A 21619-nucleotide genomic window follows, 5' to 3' on the forward strand; every position below is an offset into this window, starting at 1 on the left:
GGTCAATTGAACACTCAAGGTAGTGCTATAGAGGTTACATCCGACATCAGTGTAACTTTTTATCCTAACAGTGTAAAATTAACACTGCTTACTGCATATTTGATTGAACACCGGAAATTTACACTGTGTAGGAACGCCCCCTCATTTGAATAACATTTCATGACACATTTCATGCTGTCAGCGTCTGTATAATGAAATAAATAAATATCAGAGTGTTTTTATTTATTGATTGACATTTAATTCTATTTTTATATTTATTTTTTTATTTCGTTTTTTAAATCTTGTTTTTCATTTTTGTATTTATTTTTAAATTATATTTTTATATCCGTTTTTATTTTCACTTTTATAAAAAATACATTTTGCCATTTTTAGCCCGCCCTGCACGGACTTGTATATATATCTATAGATACACGCTGTGGAATTTTCACCGTGGAGACAGAAAATATACGGATTATCTTGAATGTTTCAGAAACTGGAATTTTGACCTTAACCCGAATAGTCACTGCATGTAAACGTAGTATGTCTTGGGTGCGGTTCTGTCTCATGCAAATGCAGTGGGTGGATGTAGTTGTTCAGACAACCGGGGGCGGAGTTAGAACATGTGAAAGCTGCTGAAATTTAGCTTTGTTGATTTTAATAATTTAAAACTCACAATTACAAATCCATTGTCTCCACAGGTAAAACAATTTGTAATAAACTAATTTGCTTCCAAAAAATTTATAAAAACCGTCTATTTTAAATATTGCCAAGGTCCCAAAATCATATTTATATGTTTTTTTTAATTATTTTTATTATGCTAGAGCATACAAAAGGCTTTAAATGCAGCCTCTGACCCGAAGAGGTTGCTAAAAGCAATGGTAGTTATTACACAAAACGGCCAGCAGGTGATAGCAGAGTATAAGAGATCAGCCAGAGCAATGTTGCAACAAGCTCTTTTGTCAGTGTTTTCAACAGGTTTGTGAATAATGATATTATTATTATAATAATATTCTAATGCTAATTACTGCAAAACGGAAAGAGAAAGAAGAGACTCTAATCTTCCTTTTGGTATGTCCATGTTTGTATAGCAATAGAGCACAATATTCTGTGGGCCTTGCAAAATCTGTCAAAATCCAGTAAAACAGCCGGGAGCGAAGGGGGTTGGTTCAGTGAAAATGACTGTGAGTGAATGAGTTAATGTAAACAATGTTATGCTTGTGTCACATAAAGTAATAGCTGTAGAGGTCAGAATGTGTTCTATATTATGTAACATGCACACATGTACACACATATTACCAAGGTCACTGTATTTCTAAGTAATGATCTATAGATGTAGAAAGGGACTGGAGACAGATTTTTTTTTATTTTTTTATTTGTTGCACTGAATGCAAGCAAGTGAATAAATAAATTGCAACAATTGCTTATTCATGGTAGTGAAAAACAAGTTTGTCAGTAGGGTCCAGCTCACCCAAGTGAGGATATGCGGTACAGAAAATGGAAAGTAATACAAATCAATTCCCCACCCACCCAATTTACTTAAAATTGCAGTTATTAACCATGCAGTATTCATTGACAATGTGCACATTATTGAAAGAGCCTGAAGTAAATAAAACATGCCATATTTATTAATAATAGCTGTATATGTCTTGAATATTTGCATTTTTGTGTGATGGACAAATAATGCACATGGAAGCACACATTGCTTTTGCGCTTTAAAGTTTGCTGTTGGTGAATAATTGAATATTTTGGTTAACTTAATTATAATCATCCTTTTGCTTTTGAGCAGTACACCACCTGTCATCCTTGCAGATAGACAATTACTTGTAGCAAGAGAGATGTGTATACTATACCTTTAACAACAGGGATTTTTCTTTTTTCTTCCTAGCTGCCCAAATTATATTTTCATCAGGAAAACCTGATGTATGGAAAGCTCACAGTTTGGTTTTATCGCAATATTGATGTCACTGTATGATATTTTTTGCAGTATAATGTGAAACTATTTACTGAAACTGTATTTCTATAGACCTCGCTATAGTGAGTGTAAGTTCATGGTACACGGTCTGTTCACTAATTAGACAGCATTTGTCATATATACAATATTTCTTATTTACAGCATTAGAAATGTAATACGACCACTCTACCACTGAGCCATGCCGCCCCCAGTGAGCAGTGATTGGTCATTATCTGAGCCCTGAGCAAATGTGATGTTATTTTCAGTCGATAGCAAGTGGCAAAATGGCCACAAATTACCGTAATTGCATGTATCTGTTGAGAGGAGTTCTGCTACGTTTTTTTTTTTTTTTAATAGACAGTGGTTGTCGAAATTTATGGGATTATTTGTATTTCAAAGAACACACAGAAAAGATCTAAACTAGACAGATTTTTAACACCAACAGATGAAATGTCAACACCATTAGAGATAACAAAATCAAGAAAGTGACCTTGAGTGTGTGTTGGACATTTTATATGTTCTGACAGACCTCAAGTATAGCATACAATTGTTTGATATTTTATTTATTTATTTTAAAGTTGTTGTCATCATGAATGTTAAAGTTTCCACTTATGACCAGATAGTCAAGTCAGTACAGTATACTGACAACATTTCTTCAAATTTCTTCTCCATATTTTTTTGGTTTGTTTGTTTTCTTTGAGGCTTATAAACGATTTTGATGATCTTTGGATGTCCTTTTACCAAAAGACTAAGAGATTCAAATGAATTAAAGCCACCCAATAAAATTTATTTATCACTGAAATAATGATTTTAAAATGGCAACGATAGTGTTCGACCACTTCAAAACTAGTTTGTCATTTTATTCTTACACCAAACCCCTCAAAAATAGTTACCTATTTCTGAGATTTTAATGAAACCCTATGTAGCAGCTCTTGGAAGTAAAGCTTAGACCTGGTTTGAGTAGGTTGCTCTCTTGTAACTCTGTCAGCGCACAGAACCACCAAATCCAGATTTACACCCTGTGGAGAATGATAGACAGAACGACACACGGGTCAATGTCTGGATGTTTTTACTAAATAGACTCTGGAAGGTCAAGGATTTTTTTGGGATGAGTACAGATTACTGCATTTGAAGCTATCCAAGGAGTTAAAAAAAAAAAAAGCGACAAGCCAACATTTCCTATAAACTCAGTGTACAGTGTTATTTAGAGCTATGGTTATAAAACATTGCAATCTTGTAGGATGAGAGAGGTTACGCTTTGACGCTAATCCTAAATGACCTGGTTATAGACATATTGTGTACGCTTTTGTTCTCAGAGCAGTTGCATTAAACATACCGGTAGATGTGTGTGAGAATTGTGAGTCAAGTTTGACGGGACTTTGCAAGTTCTAATTTATGTTGGCATTAGACATGGGGTTGTTAGGTATTTTAACCTAAATCTGGTTACTTAATTCTGCCTGTTAGCGAGAGCCACCACATCGCGATAACTTACATTGCTGTTTCTGTATTTGGCAATTTGTAACTAATGGTTGTGTTTTTATAGTCAGGAACCCAGTTGCTGCCAGCAGGATCGAGCAGACTACATCAAACGACACCTTAATCACCAACTCCTCAAGATTCACCTCCAATGGGCACTAAGGGTTAATATTCGGATTCACTGCATGCCAGTGGGTTAATTCTATAGGTGCTGTCCCCCCCTGGCTGGGCGTGGGCGGCTCTGCCCCTCTGTTGGCTGCTGGGTGGCGGCCGTTCCCTGGGTCTCTTGGGGGGTTCTGCGTTGCGGGGCTCTCCCTGGTGTCCGGGGCGGCGCCGCCCCGGCGCGGTCCGTCGCTCCGGGCCCGGCAACTCGGTTCGAGGGCCTGTGGGCCGCCGGGGTGCCCCGTAGTTCCCTCTCCCCCCTTGTTGCCTCTCCCTCTTCGCCTCTCTCCGCCCGTCCTCCGCCTCCCTGTCCCTTCTCCTTCGTCACCCTTCCTCCTCCTCTCCCCCTCTCTCTGCGGCCCTGCCACTGCCCCTTGCCCTTCTTGTTGTCTCCTCCAGATCCCGCCTACTTCTCTGACTGAGCACGCTATGTGCACACCGTGCAGAGCAAAACACTGCTTTCCAGTGATATATGGTGTAAATACCAGGGTTAGTCAATAGTTTTGGATTTTTCATTAGTTTTTATTTCATTTTGACTTTTGTTTTTCAAATTCAGCTTGGTTTAATTAGTTTGTTGAGTGGGTTTGTTAGGTTTTTTTTTTAAATAATGATTCTTTTAAATTTACTTTTCAATAATTTTAGTATTTGTTTTTTTATACAAAGTATTTATCAAGTGTAGGATATAAAATATATAATAAATATTGTGTAATAAAAACTCAACAAAAATACTATTTGAAAAATGTATTACCCTACTAAAACATATCAACAATCATACACAAATCAGATACAGATACTGCATTACAGTTCACTGAATAAGAAATACAATATGTGCAATGCATTATACTATTTCTAAGGTTAGATGCATCACAATGTACTGTAAAACCATTCATGAGAAACATGCTATAGTATGGACCTTTTTTCCTATCTTTTAATGTTATTGCTTGTTTCCTGTTTGTCTATGTTTAAGTTGCATAACTTTCTGTCCATTGTTAAAAAATATATATATATACAAAAAAAGTCCTTATTTGCAATGCTTTTCTTGGACTTTCAGATTTGCGGCTTTTGCGTAGTATTCGACTCCACTACAACACACTTGCTTTTATTTGCAAAAGTCACAGATGGACGGACGGCAAGCAAAAAAAGTGACAGATAGAAAGAAGAGCGAGGGACAGAGAGAGAGAGGGGATGCATGTAGCAGCGGTGTTTCTCAGCAGGGTTGTGGCACAAAGAGGAACTACTAGTAATGTATGATATGGCGCATACATAAAAATATAAGCTTGCGAGTGCATCCACCCATCCATTATCCAAACCCCTGTTGATTAGTAAGTTTACAATATGTTTTTCTTATAAATCCACTCAATTCAAATTTTGCTGTGACTCATCACTTAAAGGCATGGTCCTTCTGAAACAAGAATCGCCCCTACCATGCATGTGTGCATTGTAAGTATTTTATGTGCCATTATAATTATTAAATCAGTGCAACTAAATGACTTCACTTTGAGCATCTATGTGCTTTATTGTAGCATAGTATAACTTTATCAATTCCCATCTCAGCTGAAGTGTTCAAATTCTTCCCATGAGGGCACTGTCGAGTCATGAGCCAAAATAAATATTGTGCGGGGAATTTTATCTGACCTGACGTTTGAAAAATGTACACTCTCACTGAGATAGAAGAGCGAGTGAGCCTGAGAGCGAACAGGACCAGCCTGGCACTCTGCATTTGTGTTAGCTGTGTGGACCTTGCAACTGCTTTTTGGGAGGATCTTTGTCATTGTTCACCTCTCAGCTTTATTGTTTATGTGTGGTATGTGTTAGGTGTAGAGAGCTTTCCCAGGGTCTGTGCTGCCAGTCTATTGGGCCCAGCATATCTTTCGAACTGCAGAGCTCCTTCCTGCTATTCACAGCTGGTTCCTTCCTCCATCTAACACCACACTACTGACCATCATCACCATAATTAATGGATGCAGATGTAGTTGCAAGGTCTTGCAACAAATGCTGCATATAGCTACAACTTGGAAAATTTTAGTAGGTCATATCTAAGTTGAATGAGTTGTTGTGGGTTAAAATAGTACAGTATTTGTCTTTCTCCGGTTAAAATGAAAAAGGACCATGAATACAGGCCTCCACCTACACTGTAAAAAAAAGAGAGAAAAAAACATTAATTTTCCAGCAACTGGGACGCCAAAAAATACTGTAAAATAACAAACTTATTTTTAATTGCCTCTCATAAAAAGTTTTTTTCTCCATAATTACAATAGTTTGCAGTTGTAATTTCAACACTATTTTGCCTTCTTTGCAGGACAATTAGAAACATTATTACATTTTAAAACAATTAAATCACCTAGAAATTGTCATGTTTGGGTTCTGTTTTTCCTTGTGTGTCTCCCTTGGTCTTGTTAAGTGTAATCCTGCCCTTCCTGGTGTCAACCAATCAGTGCCCTCAGCCACTTGTCTTGCCCCAAGTGTGTCTTGTTGTGTCATTAGCGTGTGTGTGTGTGTGTGTGTGTGTGTGTGTGTGTGTGTGCGTGTGTGTGTGTGTGTGTGTGTTTAGTCTCCTGTCTCCCCTATGTCTGTGTCGGTTCATTGTCGTTTTCCTCCCGTCATGCTGCCAGTTTTTTGCCTTGTTGACCTCCCCACGTTTTGTTTTACTGCCATTTTGAGTTCGCTTTTGTTTTGTACTAATTAAATTCCTTTTTTGTACATCACCTTTGCCCCCTTGCCCTACTTCCCTGCGACTGGGTCCTCCACCAAACTTTACCCCTTTGACAGAAATATAATAAGTAAACGTATTATGAATGTGCTATCTCCTGTAGATCCATGTATTGTTTATTTTTGTTTCTATGGCTACAGAGCTGCTTTATTTTGTAAAGTTACGTTTATTGTGAAAAGAAAACTGGATGTTGTTGGGTTAAGTAGCTCCTGTTTAGCGTCATGTCAAGAAGCTACGCAGTCATTATACATTAGAAGGGTTGATAATTAATAATCGTTTGCATTAAAGAGATGTTAGAAATGTTTATTTAGGCCATGTACACACGTAGCAGGCTATTTTTAAAAACTGATATTTCCTTCCTGTGGTTGTAGAAAAAAATTGTGTCCACACCGCCACATTTGTAGAAAATAAGACATCCACAGCTAACTGCATTAATGCGTTTTTGAGCAACAGTTCCCCAAACCCTATCCAATCAGAGTACGCCTCCATCTGGCGACGCCACTTCCACAAATTGGGCCTACAATGAGGTTGCATGCCAAGCCTCTAGGCAGCAGTAGTGAGCCAAATACTGCTCATCTCTTGACGTCACTTCACCATACATCACACAAGCACGCACTGTCGGCCGCTGATCTGTATATATGCGGATCAGTGCTGTCAGTGCACACAATAGTTTTTTTTTTATGAATTAAAAAAAAAGTACTTGTAAACAGTCAATGAGTACATCATAAACGGAGCGTAGAGGAAAACAAAGAGGATAAATACAAAATCTTAAAAAGCTTCACTTCTTTTTTTCCCACTCACTCACCACACCCACATTTAAAAACATGGTCTATGTGAGTGACCATGTGTGTAGAGGACAACGCAAAACTTTGTTTACTAACGGACACACGCGACTGCGGAGCCAGAGAAATACTCAAATCTTCACTTTGGCCGCAGTTTTTAGAAACCTTCGTGCAATGAAAAAAATCCCCACGGACGTGTGGATGACAGGGCAAGCCGCAGAAAAATACCTCCCGTTTGCAAAAAACCCGGCTTAGTGTATAGATGGCTTTAGGATTAGCATCAAGCTAACGGTTAGCACGTTAGCTAGCAAATGTTAGCATGCTATCTTAGTGTATTGTTTATCATACAGCAAACGAGTGGGGTACAACCTTTTATTGTATTTTATTTCACAGCAGCATGTAAGTGTTTTTGTGTTTGTTACAGTTTTACACCTTGAGTTATCTCCACAGTCAATAAAGTTGCACGATTCATCAACTGGTGTTTCATTGAAGGAGTTATCTATTTGTCTAGCTACAGCGGGGACGTAGCAAGGGCAGAATAAATAGTAATGCTTAAAATTACAGAAATGTGGTGTTTCTTGTTTTTAACGACAATTTTATGGAAAGAGGTTGTATAAAAATTGGTGTTTGATGTAATATAACAGAATATGACACAAATAAAATAATGTGATTCATCTTTCAAAACGTCAAAAAACTGTTGAAAAACCCACTGCTCCAGATTAACATATTTTAACAATATATGTATTTCTAATGCGTTTCTCGGTAAAAGAACAGAAATATTGTGTGTACTGTTTTCACTGTTACAGTGATTTCATGTTATTTTACATTCAACATTAACTCTTTCACTGCCAGACGTTTTCAGAAACGGGTTGTTCCCAGTACCAGCCGATTTAAGCATTTTGACTGATCTTTCAAGGTCCACAGAAAATGTTGTGTTTGGACTATGGAAACACACATACTACCAAATGAAAGATTGGACTCTCATCTTTCATCAGAAAAAAGTTTGTTTCTACCTTATTCCGTTCTTCAGTAATCAACAATAGAAAATGGTTACTTTCACCGAAATTCTCTGTTTTGAAACAAAAAACGGAGAAAAAGAGCTTTTTGTGCAACGGTGTTATTTCATGCACTCTAGTGAATTGTACACTTCTTTTTGTCCATGAATGATGCCATAAACACCTAAATAGTGCTTTACTTCTGTAAAACGCTTTCACCAACAATGAAAAAGTGTTTTTAGATTGCAAAATACGTTTATTTCCATTCAACAGTGTAACAATTTGACAAAACAATTTCGCAAACTATTTACAAATGTATGCAACTGTGGTACCACTTACAATTATGTGGATGTTTCAAATACAGTTTTTCTTTTTGTAACGCTCTCCTGCGTGCAAGGAGACACCGCTGGACTCGCACAACAGTTTACTTTCACTTCGTCCGTTTCGCGTGCAAACGTTACACTTTCTTGACTGCCTTTTTTTCCGGGGAATAAATAGCAAGTAGCAGACTGTACCCACTCCTCCGATGAATATGCATTGGACTCGGGGCACTCTCCGTCGTCCGATCGAACGTCCGCCTGTGCGTGCTCGGTTGTGCTCCGCGTTTATGACGCCGTCATAGCCGACGCGTCAGCGCTTCCAATTTCGCCGTCAAGCTCGGATTCACCTTCATCATCATCGATGATGATCATCGTCGTCATCAATGTGCTCTTTTAACGTTGGTCGATGCCTTTCGTCTTGTAAGTGTAGAGCTGCTTGCAAACGGGCACCTTCTCTAGTTTATGTAAATAAGACCACTAATCTAAAAAAACAACTACAATTTAAGCTTATTTTGATGATTATTCTATATATTTTTTTAGAATAACTTAAGGAATGTGCATGCTCTAATTTGTCATTTTTCAAGGAATATAGATCATGTATTCAAATAATGTTCTAATAGCTTTCTTTTGTCCTTGAATATAATTGTTGTGTAAAATACAGCTGTTGAACAAAATGATCAAAACAGACTCAGATTTACAGGCATCTTATACAGTACTCTTCTCGTAGAAACATTTCTTAAAATTGTCCACTTAGATTTAGAAACTTTTCGCTTATAGGTTTAGTTTAGCAGAATTGGTTTGCGAGGCCCAATGGGGATAACGTGAGCAGGGAATTTTGCTGTGAGGTGTTAAGCCAAAGGCAAACAATAATACTGTATGCCTTTTGGATGTAGCTCTGCAAAGTGTGTCAATTACTTAAGAGTTCTCCATCAAGCATGTAAATCAGAAAGTAAAACTAGACTATAGGTAATAGTCCATGTTTATTTATCTTCCCACCAGTGACTCCTCCAAGTTTGGCTGCACACTTGAGTTTTTTTTTAAAAAAAAATTACACTTTAACTATATTAATCTCCAGAGTTAAAGCTTTAATTTTGCTCCTCACGCCAACATAATACATAAGGAACGCAACACTATAGCTACAGTAATGTATTTACAAGTCACTCCATATGTGCTGTGTGCATTTTGGAGAGGGGAGACATGCATTTGGAGGACCATTGTGATCATTTTTCATCTTCAAGTTTCATATTTCATAGCTCATATTTGATTTTAATTCCATCCCACTTAAAAGAGCATATAGTGAAAGTCTGTGGTGATATTTGCGACTCAGGCAGACGGTTCATTTAACATGTCGATCTAGCGCCGTGTACGGCGTCGCATGAAATTGACGACATTGAGAAGCGTTCAAAACGTCACTTTATTTACAATACAGTATTACATTTGTCGCATTTCAGAACTTTTCATTACACTCATCCTGACTTTCTGTCAGTAGTTGGGTTTCCATCCACCCATTTTTATTCAAATTTTCAAGAAAGGCGAAAATAAAATTGAATGGAAAAAAAGTGCCCAAAATTCACCCAAAAGTTTTTTATTCTTAGAGGGGGTGGATTTTGAAGCCAATCGAAAAAAGGAAAATGCCAATTTTGGCTATGGAAACAGGTTTTGCGAATAACAGCTGGCAAGACCGGATACACGTTGCACGTTTTGACCGAATATTACATGACACATACGTTTGTAGTACCAAAGCAATGTCGGTCGATAAAGTAAGGTATGTTTGGGTGGACAACAAAACAGAAATATTTTTGGAATTAATTAAAGAAGCTAATATTAATACTATTTTAGATGGACAGCAATGAAACGCTATGGTCACATTTATGGGGTATTTTGACTTTTTTTGGTTGCTATGTCCATATATCATCTATATAAACCATTTGTGAAGTGACGTTAGAGACAAGAAACTCCGGGTTATTTTGAGGCAAGTTACCTAGATGCACTGCAAGCTTAAGTTGGCTATAAATACGTTGGCTAGGAATAATTGCTTATTTTCATACAATTCTATTACAATTTTAACCTTAGTGCTGCTGGGAAATGAAAATAGAGACATCAAGGAGGCTATTTGTGGTAATGTTAGACTGTACCATATATGGCAAAAAGTTAAGAGGCAGCCATGATCATTTTTTCAGTTAGTTTTCATTAAGTATAAATGTGTTATAGTTATACTTACAGTTATTACAAAAATGCTCTTTTGAATAAAGAGCAAAGATGGTATCATGTGTTTCAGAGAAGCATACACATGATAGATGACAGAGTACATGAGTCTTGTTAGACAAGACGTGAGTACAGAGAAAATGTATATTTTTCATGGAGACAATTTTATTTTTAACAATTTTTTTTTTCAAATTGTTAGCAAGGAAACAATTCTGTGTGAATAGACTAAAACGTGTTATCTTACTATTATAAGAAACTAGTGCTTGAATTTAAAGCATATAGACTAGGGATGTCCCGATCACGTGATCGGAAACCGAGTCCCAATTACATAATTTTCAGCTGATCGGTATAGGGAGAAAATGACCGGGTTTTTAATTTTGGGCAATTTTGTTATTGTTATTATGATTACTCTGGGACGAGATGACTCCAGAGTAAAAAAACTCCCAAGTACAAAGATAAAATTCCCCATTATTAAACAGTCAAATGCATGTAATAGTTTTGAAGAAGGTACATTTTAAAACTGCTGTGTGTACGTGCAGTTGGAGTGGACGTTAACTGTCTGGCTCGTTAATGTGACTTGAAACACATAATTCAACACCTTTGTTACAATCTTTGTTAGAGTGTACGTTTACAAGTAAAAACATTAATCTACTAACCTCTCAAAAAATTATCGCTGCAAATCCGTCAATACCCGGAGGGGGCGTTCCCATGAGGGCTGTGACGTCACATGCAAAAGGTCAATATCTGCCAGCGGGGACCTCGGGACTGTTGCTCCTATTAAAACTCAGACAAACTGACCTAAAACACCATAGAAGGTGCATAATGACCTTAAAAACAAGTGGAAAAGAACGAAACTCCAAATTCACTTTGACTTGTGATTAACGGGTCTCATTCACTAGCCATGCGTATGCACAAATATGTTTGTCACATTTAGTCGACAGCTTTTTAGTGTTTCACTGATTCACTTTTTTAAATACGCTAGTCAGATTTTATGGTAGTTAATAGGGGTGGGTCTTATGCTTCAATTCCGATTTTTGGGCCTGCGACTCAATTCAGAATTGATTTTCAATTCAGAATCGATTTTTGATTTCTGCTTCATTTTATAAATCCCATGATCTACTACAGTCTGACATGCTAACACTAATTAGTGCGCTACTCGTGGCACTTTTATCACTTAAAAGAACGGCTATTCATACAAAATGCTCCAGGATTGTATACAGAGAAGCATGTTAACATTACTCACCGGCATATGCTCTTCCTACGCTGCAAAAAAAACTTTTATTGGAATATCTTGATCGGGACTTTTTTCCTTCTGCTCTCTAATGTGACTACAACATAACAGCGTATCGGAACGCGCCTGAGCCTTTAATGGAGAGAGTTTGGCCAACTCTGTTTCAGCAGAGTAACAAGATGGCGTCCATATGTAGTGTGACCAGCAGTTGACCAATCACAGCGTAGTACTCTACGTCCTTTATACGAAACCGAGTTGGCCAAATTCTCTCTATCAATGGCTATGGAACGCGCGGACCACACTGCCCCTCGATTTTGTTACATTTAAAATTAATTCTGAATCGTACTAAATGAGAATCGATTTTTTTGTGCACACCCCTAGTAAATAAATGAATAAATGACTCCATGATGTAACTTGAATTTAATGCACTTAACACTTGTAGTAGAAACATGCATTAATGAATTATCTCATCTGAGTAGCTCTCTGTATTCAATCAGAAATGTGAAGTGGGGTGCCAACTCCAAGACACTCTCATTTCTGGATAATGGTGCTATCTTCCATCCTGTGGCAGCAGAGTCAATACACCAACCCATCATCCAGTTGCAGACACCACACCCCTAAAATCCTCTGTCACCTTATCAGCCCAAATGACCACAATGCACTCTAAATAACTCTTTCACAGCTATAATCTGTTCCAATCATCTGCAATGTAATTTGCCCTCTGCAACAAGCACTTTCCTTTTCTTTTTGTTTGCTGTGTCTGTAGTGTCACATAGGAAGGTTGCATCATTGCTGCTTCACAAAAAAAATTGCAAATTTCTGTTGGATGTCTGGATATGTATTGCTGGCATTATTCCATCTGATCTCAGGAAAATGAACAGCCCTATGCATTACGGTATGCAGATGCAATTTAACGATGTCCATTTGCATTGGTTAACTGTGAGATCTTGAGGCAAGCACATATGACGGCTACATTAGAAGGGAATGTTATGGTGGGCTAGTCGTTACTATAAAACAGACCTTGGCTGCCACTTTGTGTTTGCAAGCAGTGGAGAGCAGACACCCTACTTTAATTAAAAGTATTTACACAGGTCATATGATACCCTGTAACAATACTTATGGGTCTGACGTTTACCTGAAGCCAAACATACACTAATGAAAACCAGCCTTGACGAGACCACTGCTCCAGTTGAGCTGTGACATTGTAAATCAGTTTCGTCATAAAGAAATGGCCTTTTTGCTAGCACTCTTTTCTTCTTCTTTACTTACTCCAACAAAGAAGAAGGATTCTCTTTTATTTAGTGATTTAAAAATGGCTTATTCATAGCAATCCCATTGACTTCACTTTACAAATGTAGATAGCAGTGAAGATATCATGAAGTAATACCTATATTAACTCAATTCAAAATTAACAGCTAAGACTCAAAGGCTTCAGAAAAACTGCTTGATCTGTGCTCTTTTGTAACGTGTAACAAATAATTGCCTTCAGAGACTTTGTATTTCATGTAGAAATGAGAGCAGTGTTGTCCTGGCAAGTAATACACTCAATTAAACAATTCTCCATTGTTTTTTAACTGTGCCTGTTGACAATAGTAGCGTGACTGAAAATGTTTATGAAGTGGTTACGTATAGAATGTGAGTGGTATTAAAAAAAAAAATCATCTGCCGTTCTTCATCTACCGGCGCATGAGATGAAACAAACACACACAAAATTGGTCTTTAAGACCAAATGCTGCGCTGGCTCCCAAATGACAATGATGAATATCTTTCTACAAGATCTTTCTTGTAGTGATACCTAATGGGTTTAAAAAGATATGGCAATCTCATTCAGGCCGCACCTATCAGTGATGTTTAATCTAAATGGGTCTAAATGTAGCTTTTAAGAGGTTGGACAGTGGCAACTTGCAAGGGAGACTTGTGGGCTCAGCAATTATGAAGTAGCTCCATCGATGATAAAAGGGACATTTAGATGAAATGTGTGAAACATACAGTACATTAGTTTCAAATTAAAAACAGTGTGGAGTTCAAAGAATCAGACATGGAAACCAAACGTTTTAGTGAGGAAATACTTAGACAAATTTGTATCCACCCCATGCAACAAATATTTAAAGTGATTCTGTTTTCATTTGATTATTTTGTGTAAAATGTTGTTGTTGTGTACAACCTGATCTCATTAAATGAAAAATTGTACAGAATAGGGCTGAACGATTAATCGAAATGTTATCGTGATTTCGATTTTGGCTTCTCTCGATCTTTAAAACTTAATAATCGAGAAAAATTCTTAATGTGCAGAACAGCGCTTTGTGTTTACAAATTCCCTACAATGTGAAAGTACCCTGAATGCACCATGCGTCTTGTAGCAAACCCGGAGCGAACCAGTGTGATTCTGCAGGCCCTAAGCGTTCTTTAAGCTGTTTAATGACACCCCAGCCTAGTTAGAGTTAACTGTTAAAACTAAACACTAAAAAAGAAGACTTACATCCACTGTACTGTATATTTAAATTCAAAACAATTCAATTGCTATTTTAGCAGTCTTATTTTACTTTCTTAGTAATTTAACTTCCTGCTGTCCTTTTAAGTCATATTTAAAACTGAGTTTTCAAGGATTTACAGATTTTCCTTTTCTCAAATTTCAAGGACACAAATTACCTAAGGACTTTTTTTGTCACACCATACAAAATACATTCCATGAGGTCCCAGGTTAACCCACTCACTCCCCAGGCTAAAATAAAATAAGATAAAATAAACATGATAAAGAGGGTAAATTAATGCTTATGTTTGAAAATGAAGAATGAAAAGAGGCAAGAGGCTTTAATTACATATATTTGCAAGGTTATGTTATACTTGACAAAAAAATTGTGATTATTATTTTTCCCATAATCTTCCAGCCCTAATACAGAATTGAATTTCATAATGATAAAGACTTTTTGTTTGTTTGTGCTTTTTGTTTTTTACGTAAACACTTCATTTGTGTGACCAAGAAAAACTCACTCTGTATTTAACATTCAGCACATTTGGCTGTTTTCTACTTTTAAAGTTAAAATAAATTGCAGCCAAATTTCCAGTAAATGGACAATTTATGATACACATTGGTTATTTCATATGCATTTGTGCGTGAATATTCCAATTTGAATGTGTGTGTATATATATATATATATACCTATGTAAACAAAAGAAGACAATGATGGCATTTCCCCAAGGAAACCAACTGGTCTACTTTGACTTTTAGATGTCATTTTAGCTACAACTTAAAACTCACCTTATCTTTCATGTAGGGCGGACGCCAAGGTGGTTGCCTGAGGCAAACAATTGACCCCTGTTGACCTCAACAATCCAATCACACCCATAGGACTAAGATAAAAGGTGGGTCTGACTCATGGTCTGCAATTCTGGACAAAATAGAATTAGCCATTTACACTGGGTCAGCACTGAGTCTCAAATCATCCCCATTGCTCTAATAATTAAGTCATCTAAGTTGGGCAGATGGTTGTGATGCGACTGGTGTGTCATATTGCCCTTATGCCCACATTTCGTACCCTTACTGTCATCTATCACTAGAGGAGCTCTAATTAGCTTGCTATTCTGCCATCCAAACTATTCCAAGCTTCTGAAAAGGCCTCCTCGTGTTTTGAATGATGGGGGAAGCATTGAAAGAGGGCAAACGGTGGGAGGAGAGTGAAGCACTGTGTGCAGCATGACATTTGAACAGTATTTTCGGCACTTTAAAGCTGCAATTACATTCAGCCTATAGACTTCCTGCATGGATATTTTTCTTTGTCGTTTCATCACAATTGTGCTATTAATTTGTCATGTAATCTTGCCAAACTGAAGGCTCAAAGAGGCCCAATGTTGTTGTTTTTTCTAAGATGAATGCATAACAATAGAAATTGAAATGTCATTAGCTTTCAGGAAAGGTTGGAGCATTTTGGTGAGCGTCACTGAAACAATAGCATTTTGGGCTTAAAAGTCTGTGTGGTAATTAAACCTGGTTATTTACTGTATGCTGTCCTTAGATTAACACTGGTGTTGGTCGTGTTTAACAGTCAGTTATACTGATACCCAATTACAAAACAAAAATCAAAAAAAAAAGTGTGTGTGTGTGTGTGTGTGTGTGTGTGTGTGTGTATGTGTTGTTCAGGTGTCTCTTGTTGTCTCGCTACTGTTTATTTAGTTCCCTGCTTTCTATCTGTCCTTGTCGAGTAATTGTCTGTCACACCCTGCTCCTGCGTGTCCTGCCTGTTTAAGTTTAGTTTTACCAGTGAGTTTATTCCCAGATTTGGTTATACTTTGTGTCTTTTTTACTTTGTCTGCCTTTTGTTTATCTCTAAACTAAATCACGTTAAAGAGCACACCTGCCTCGCCTCAGTCTGCTTCCCTGACTTCAAACTCCCTTTTTCGCGGTCACTGCTCTGGCCCTAAAAACAAAGTGCAACAGCCATTTGAACCAGTAAGTTCTTTGTCATGTCATGTTAACCTTGTGGTGTTTGTAGGTGCGTTTCCATTACCCCCAGTTTTGCGCAAAAGGAAAGTTGCGCAAAAGCAAGCTGGTAATGGAAACACATGATTTTCCAAAAATCTCAAATATCGCAAAAACATTTTTACACTCTCATGACTCAACACTTTTTGCTCATTCCCTGTAGTAATGTGACACCCGCCCGGTCACGGATGAAAGGAAGTATGGGGACGCGCTTTCGTGTTGGAGCTGCCTTCTGAGGGGATAAACGAGTCTTTTTAAAGACAAAGTGATTTAGTTATAGAGCCAATATGCCGCCGTTCAATGCACATTCCATATCGTTGCATGAGAAATGGCCGTTACCCCGGGCAACGAGCAATCGAGCGACATACAGCGCACGTCCTCGTTGAAATCCATCGATCTGCACCATAACACAAGTTATAAGCGCGCACTGGAAACAGGTTTTGCGAATAAACGACTACAAGACCGGGTATACATTGCACGTTTTGACCCGCACACATACGCACGTTTGTAGTCACAATAAATGGCAGATGATAAAGTAAGATATATTTCGGGAGACGAAGAAACACAATTTTTTTTTTTTTATAATTTATTTAAAAAAAAAAACATGAATGTTATTTTAGAGGGTTTTGTTAACATCAGCTCTCAATGTAACGGCACACTTCACTTACATGCGGGAGGGAAGGCCAACTAGACAAACTACTTCCATTCAGTCCGTCAAAACCAACATTCCCACCTGGAACTCCCCATTGTCGCAAAATTCCATCACTACAACGTCATCTTGCGGCGGATATTCGCAAAAGAAGAGCGGATGGAAAAGGGAATAAGTTGCATGTCCATTTTGCGCATTTTCACAAAATTTGCATACAAATTTTGAAACATTTGGATGGAAACCTGACTTGTGTGAAGTGCACTTCCCTGCAATAACTAGAAAATAAAAGCTGCTTGTCAGTGTAAATAAGCCACAAAAAGTCACTTTCTCACTCATTTCCATTTTGCCCTGTGCTCTCTATTTTTTATTTCTTCACCGAAATAGTTTTGTATCCTGGAGGGATTATATGATGTTTTGAGGCCATGGGTTGAAAATACTGCTTCATGTTCATTTCTGTCCTCAAAGCAGCCAAGTTGGCACACTTTTGGTGTTAACACTGTTAAATATATGACACATAACGCAGTCAGGTAATGCTTGTGAATGACACTAGTCTCATCTCATCTTGCGTGGGATGGCGATGAGCCAAGCTTACCGGTACTTGTTTTTGCGTGTGTGCCACTTTGACATATGACAATTTATTTAACCAATTAGGTCTCATACGGTATATCACTGTAGTTAAAGATTCTGACCTGTAATTTTAACAGCAATAAAGCACAAAATGCAAAATTGATGTCCAATTCATGTTTGTAAATGAGAATTAGTTGTCAAACATTTTACCTGGTTAAATAAAAATAAAATGTCTTTGTTGAGGGGTGAAGCATCAATAAAATTTCTGTGAGGATCTGAGTAAATGTGCAGATAAAGGAATGTATTTTTACTATGGCGCGTCACTGAAATTTTTCACTTACCAGAATCATAATGGCAAGGCCCATCTGTTATTGTACATGAAACAGGAAGTAGCCTACTATGGACAGATGGACAAACAACAATTTATTGGACAGATGTTTGCACAATACTATATTATATTAGAAAAAGCATGTCTGCATGATACATAATAGGTAAGAATAATACATAAACAGCAGCATTTTGTCACCAAGCTTGTCTCCACTGACTGTCCATAATGAACACTATATTCAAACATAAGAGGGCCACCGTTCAATGGGAAAAAAAGGGTGGAGCTGTCAACTGATTATGAGCTGGTGATGTGTTGTCTAATGGTAGGCAAGATCTCAAACAGACCTGACAGACCTCAACATATCTCAGTCTGCTGGGAACATCTGAAAGAGTCCCCTGTCAGATGGAGTTTTAACTCCCAAGGCAGAACATCCACCATGTCACGGTGGAGGTGAGAGACATCTAGTCTAAGTATGCCATTTTCAATACTTCATGTTTTGTTGAGGTGGCTGACCGGAGCTGGGGCCATAAGGTGGACAGTGCTTTTTATGTAAACATTTGCTAAAACCATTGGTGGACACCAGCAGTTTGGGATGCCATCAAGCTGAATAATTTCTATCTGGCCTATTTAGCCTGTGGGACTTCAAAGGCAGCTGGTGGGTTTTGGCAGGCCTAACTTAATTCAGTGTTAGTGGTGACTGAGGAAAAACTTTGTGAAGGAGTTTGGTGAGGGCAGGGAGAACGACATTTGGACGGATTTGAGAAAATTCTGGCCAACCAACTGTCGGCGGAGAGAATACTTTGAAGACCTCCTCAATTCCACATTTCTTCCTTTGAGGAAGCAGAGTCTTGTGACTCTGAAGTGAGCTCTCCTATCCCTGGAGTTAAAGTCACCGAGGGGTTAACAAGCTCCTCAGTGGTAGTTCCCCTGGGGTGGATGAGACTTATAGCCTGGCCAGTCAGACCTAACCTTGCTCTACAAGCTGAATTGTCAGGGTATTTGTGAGTTCACTCCTGAGAATCTTGATTCGAACCACTCTTGGTTCTGACCAATCACAGAGCAACATTTTGTTTGGGGGCGGGATAAGCAGCTGTGACGAAACCAGGAAGCGCGCGGACACTGTAGGAAACAATCAAACCTAACATGGAGAAATGGATGCTGCAATTAATTCTGTCCTTGCAGAACCGTTTCCTTGTTGAATGTTGAACAGCGAGAGGCGCTTCGTGCATTTTTAGCTGGTAAAAATGTTCGTGCTTTTTTCCCCTCTTCGACGAGAACGAAGACGACATTTTCATCCATGGCCATGATTGGCCAAAACAAAAGTTAGGTGGACGTGCACAAGACAGCATCGTCCAATCAGCTCAAAGTATTTTCCAGAATGTCCCGCTTTTCCCGAGAAAAACACCGTGCAGCAGTCCCAGATTGGTATTGTAGAGAATTGTCTTGAGTGAGTCACAATTATCAATTTGTTGCCAGGTTAAGCCATAGACAGTAGGTCTGAAAAGAGTAGGGCTGGGTTTAAAAATAAATAAAAATTGAATAGTCAATATTCAATTGATTTTCCTTTTGAAGCCTGATATCGATTATTATATATATTTTGGGGTATTTTACTGTTTTCTTGACATTTACTGTTAACATCAGTTTAAAAGTATTTGGTGGCGCGTGCAGATACAGCGACCTTTCGTTCTCCTGAATGTTCTGTGTTTTGTTTAATAAATATAAAAGTTTTCTTTCATAAATACCAGAGGTGGACGCATCAATGAATTTTGAGCATCTGTCATGCGCCAATCGTCAATAGTCTGGACAGACTTCCGTCATTGTCAATCGGTCAATATTTCAAGGCGAATCGTCGATTGCGTTGCAAAATGAGCGTATAAGTTTCCGTCATTCGTCAATCCATCACCAAAATGGGACCTCCGTCATTGACGGATTGCCGAATTTATTAACGGATTGAAAATAACAGTGACTGACGAAAACCCACTCCCGTCATCCCACTTCCCCTTGAGCTGCCACACCTTCCCCTTGCATATGACATGAACCCACCTTTACCACCTCGACATGCGGAGTACCAAGCGACTTCAAGAACTCGAGGGGATATGGTGAGACGTCTGCATATGACAAACCAGGCAATATAATTTTTTTCAAATGTTCTTTAATTAATTGTAGTTAATTCGGATAAGACCTTTCTTATCCCTCTTAACTCCTGTGTCAGATTGTTGATAGAGTTGATGGGCCTCTTTTGCTGGTCTAGCACAGTGCCGGTGAGCACACGTGCACTGTGTGTCACCGCCCCCGATGCTGTGGTCTGTGGGTCCAGCACAACCTCTGCAGCAGGAGCAACCTCTGGAGCAGGGTCCTCAGCTGGGACTGCCGGCCGTGAGTGCCCCTTGCCAGGATCATCAAAAGCTAGAGATAGATTATTGTTACATATACATTTTGCTCAGTATGGTTGTTTTGGATTGGATTAATGTTTCCTTTTATAATAAAGACACTTACGTTGCACCATTTCAGCCACAACACCACTGAGGCAGTCGTCTCCAATCATGGAGTCGACTTTGGCGCCCATGTTGTTGTGGCAGGTACTGGCTGGTCCTCCACCAGTCTTCTCTTGACTTAGGCAAATCGCCGGCGTGTGTGTGTGTGTTTTTTTTTTACCTCCAATTTAAGAGGGAAACATAGAGTAAACAAGCATGTTGTGAGGTGGTTTCCTAGCATGATTACTACTACTACTTTTACATTTGTGGCAATAAGTGATTACTGGTGACATTTTGAGTCTATGATATTCCATTTACCGCTATTTTTCTTATAATGTTAAACAATTGCAACTTGCAACTAATGAATGGCCCCATTGTTTACCTAATAATAATAGGCAAAAAAATAGGCTAAGATTTGCCTCTACAGTGACAATGCAATGTCCCTATTGCATTACAATATTGTTTATAGACAATAAATTGACTGGAATTCATTTTAATGCTCACCTTTGTGTCAGATCACTCATTTTTGATTTCCGCCACAGTGCTTCCTGCAGTGCTAACAGCATTAACCAAATTGGCTACTTTCTGCCACTCGGCTTGCTTTGTTTTATTGGTGATCCCCATGTTGTGGCTCCCAAACAGCACGTCCTTGCGTGCCTCGACCTCTCCGATCAGGGTTTCAACCTCCATCAAAGTAAAGTTTGGCTTCTTCCTCGACTTTCCATGTGCGTCCATTGTTTCGATTTGCCGTTCGCCGCTCGTGCTGCTTATGAATACACAAATCCATTAATGATTTGATTAGCATTGCCAAATATGGGCGGGGAACGGCGTGGAATCTGCTGCGCAGATTATGTGGCATTTAAAAAGGGAAATTGCGTGCAGGTGTGCGTATGTGTGTCTACGCATGGTTTTATAAATCTAAATTTTTCTCTGCGTATGTGAGGTTTGGGTTTCGTTTGTACGTACTTTTCTGTGCCGGTTCTCATGCACAGATATATAAATGAGGCCCCTGGTGCTCTAAGTGTTCCGAGCAAGATGAAGTGATGACAGATTTATAGATAAAGATAAACCAGTGATGAAGTCGTCGTGTTTGGAGAGATGGCCAGTCCACTAATTTATAAAGATCACAATGGTGAGTCTGAAATGGAGCATTTGTCACAAATCGGACAGCTGAATGATAGAGGCTGTCCATTTTTTTAAGAGTGGAGTTTAGTGCCATTCTGGAAAAAATAACTCCCTAATCAAAAGTAGGCAGCAACTTCATCTTCAGTAGTGTCCACTTCGTGGCAAGAGTGAATGAGGCTTTATTGCGA

This window comes from Vanacampus margaritifer, chromosome 11 (genome assembly GCF_051991255.1).
Source record: "Vanacampus margaritifer isolate UIUO_Vmar chromosome 11, RoL_Vmar_1.0, whole genome shotgun sequence".
Taxonomy (NCBI): Eukaryota; Metazoa; Chordata; class Actinopteri; order Syngnathiformes; family Syngnathidae; genus Vanacampus; species Vanacampus margaritifer.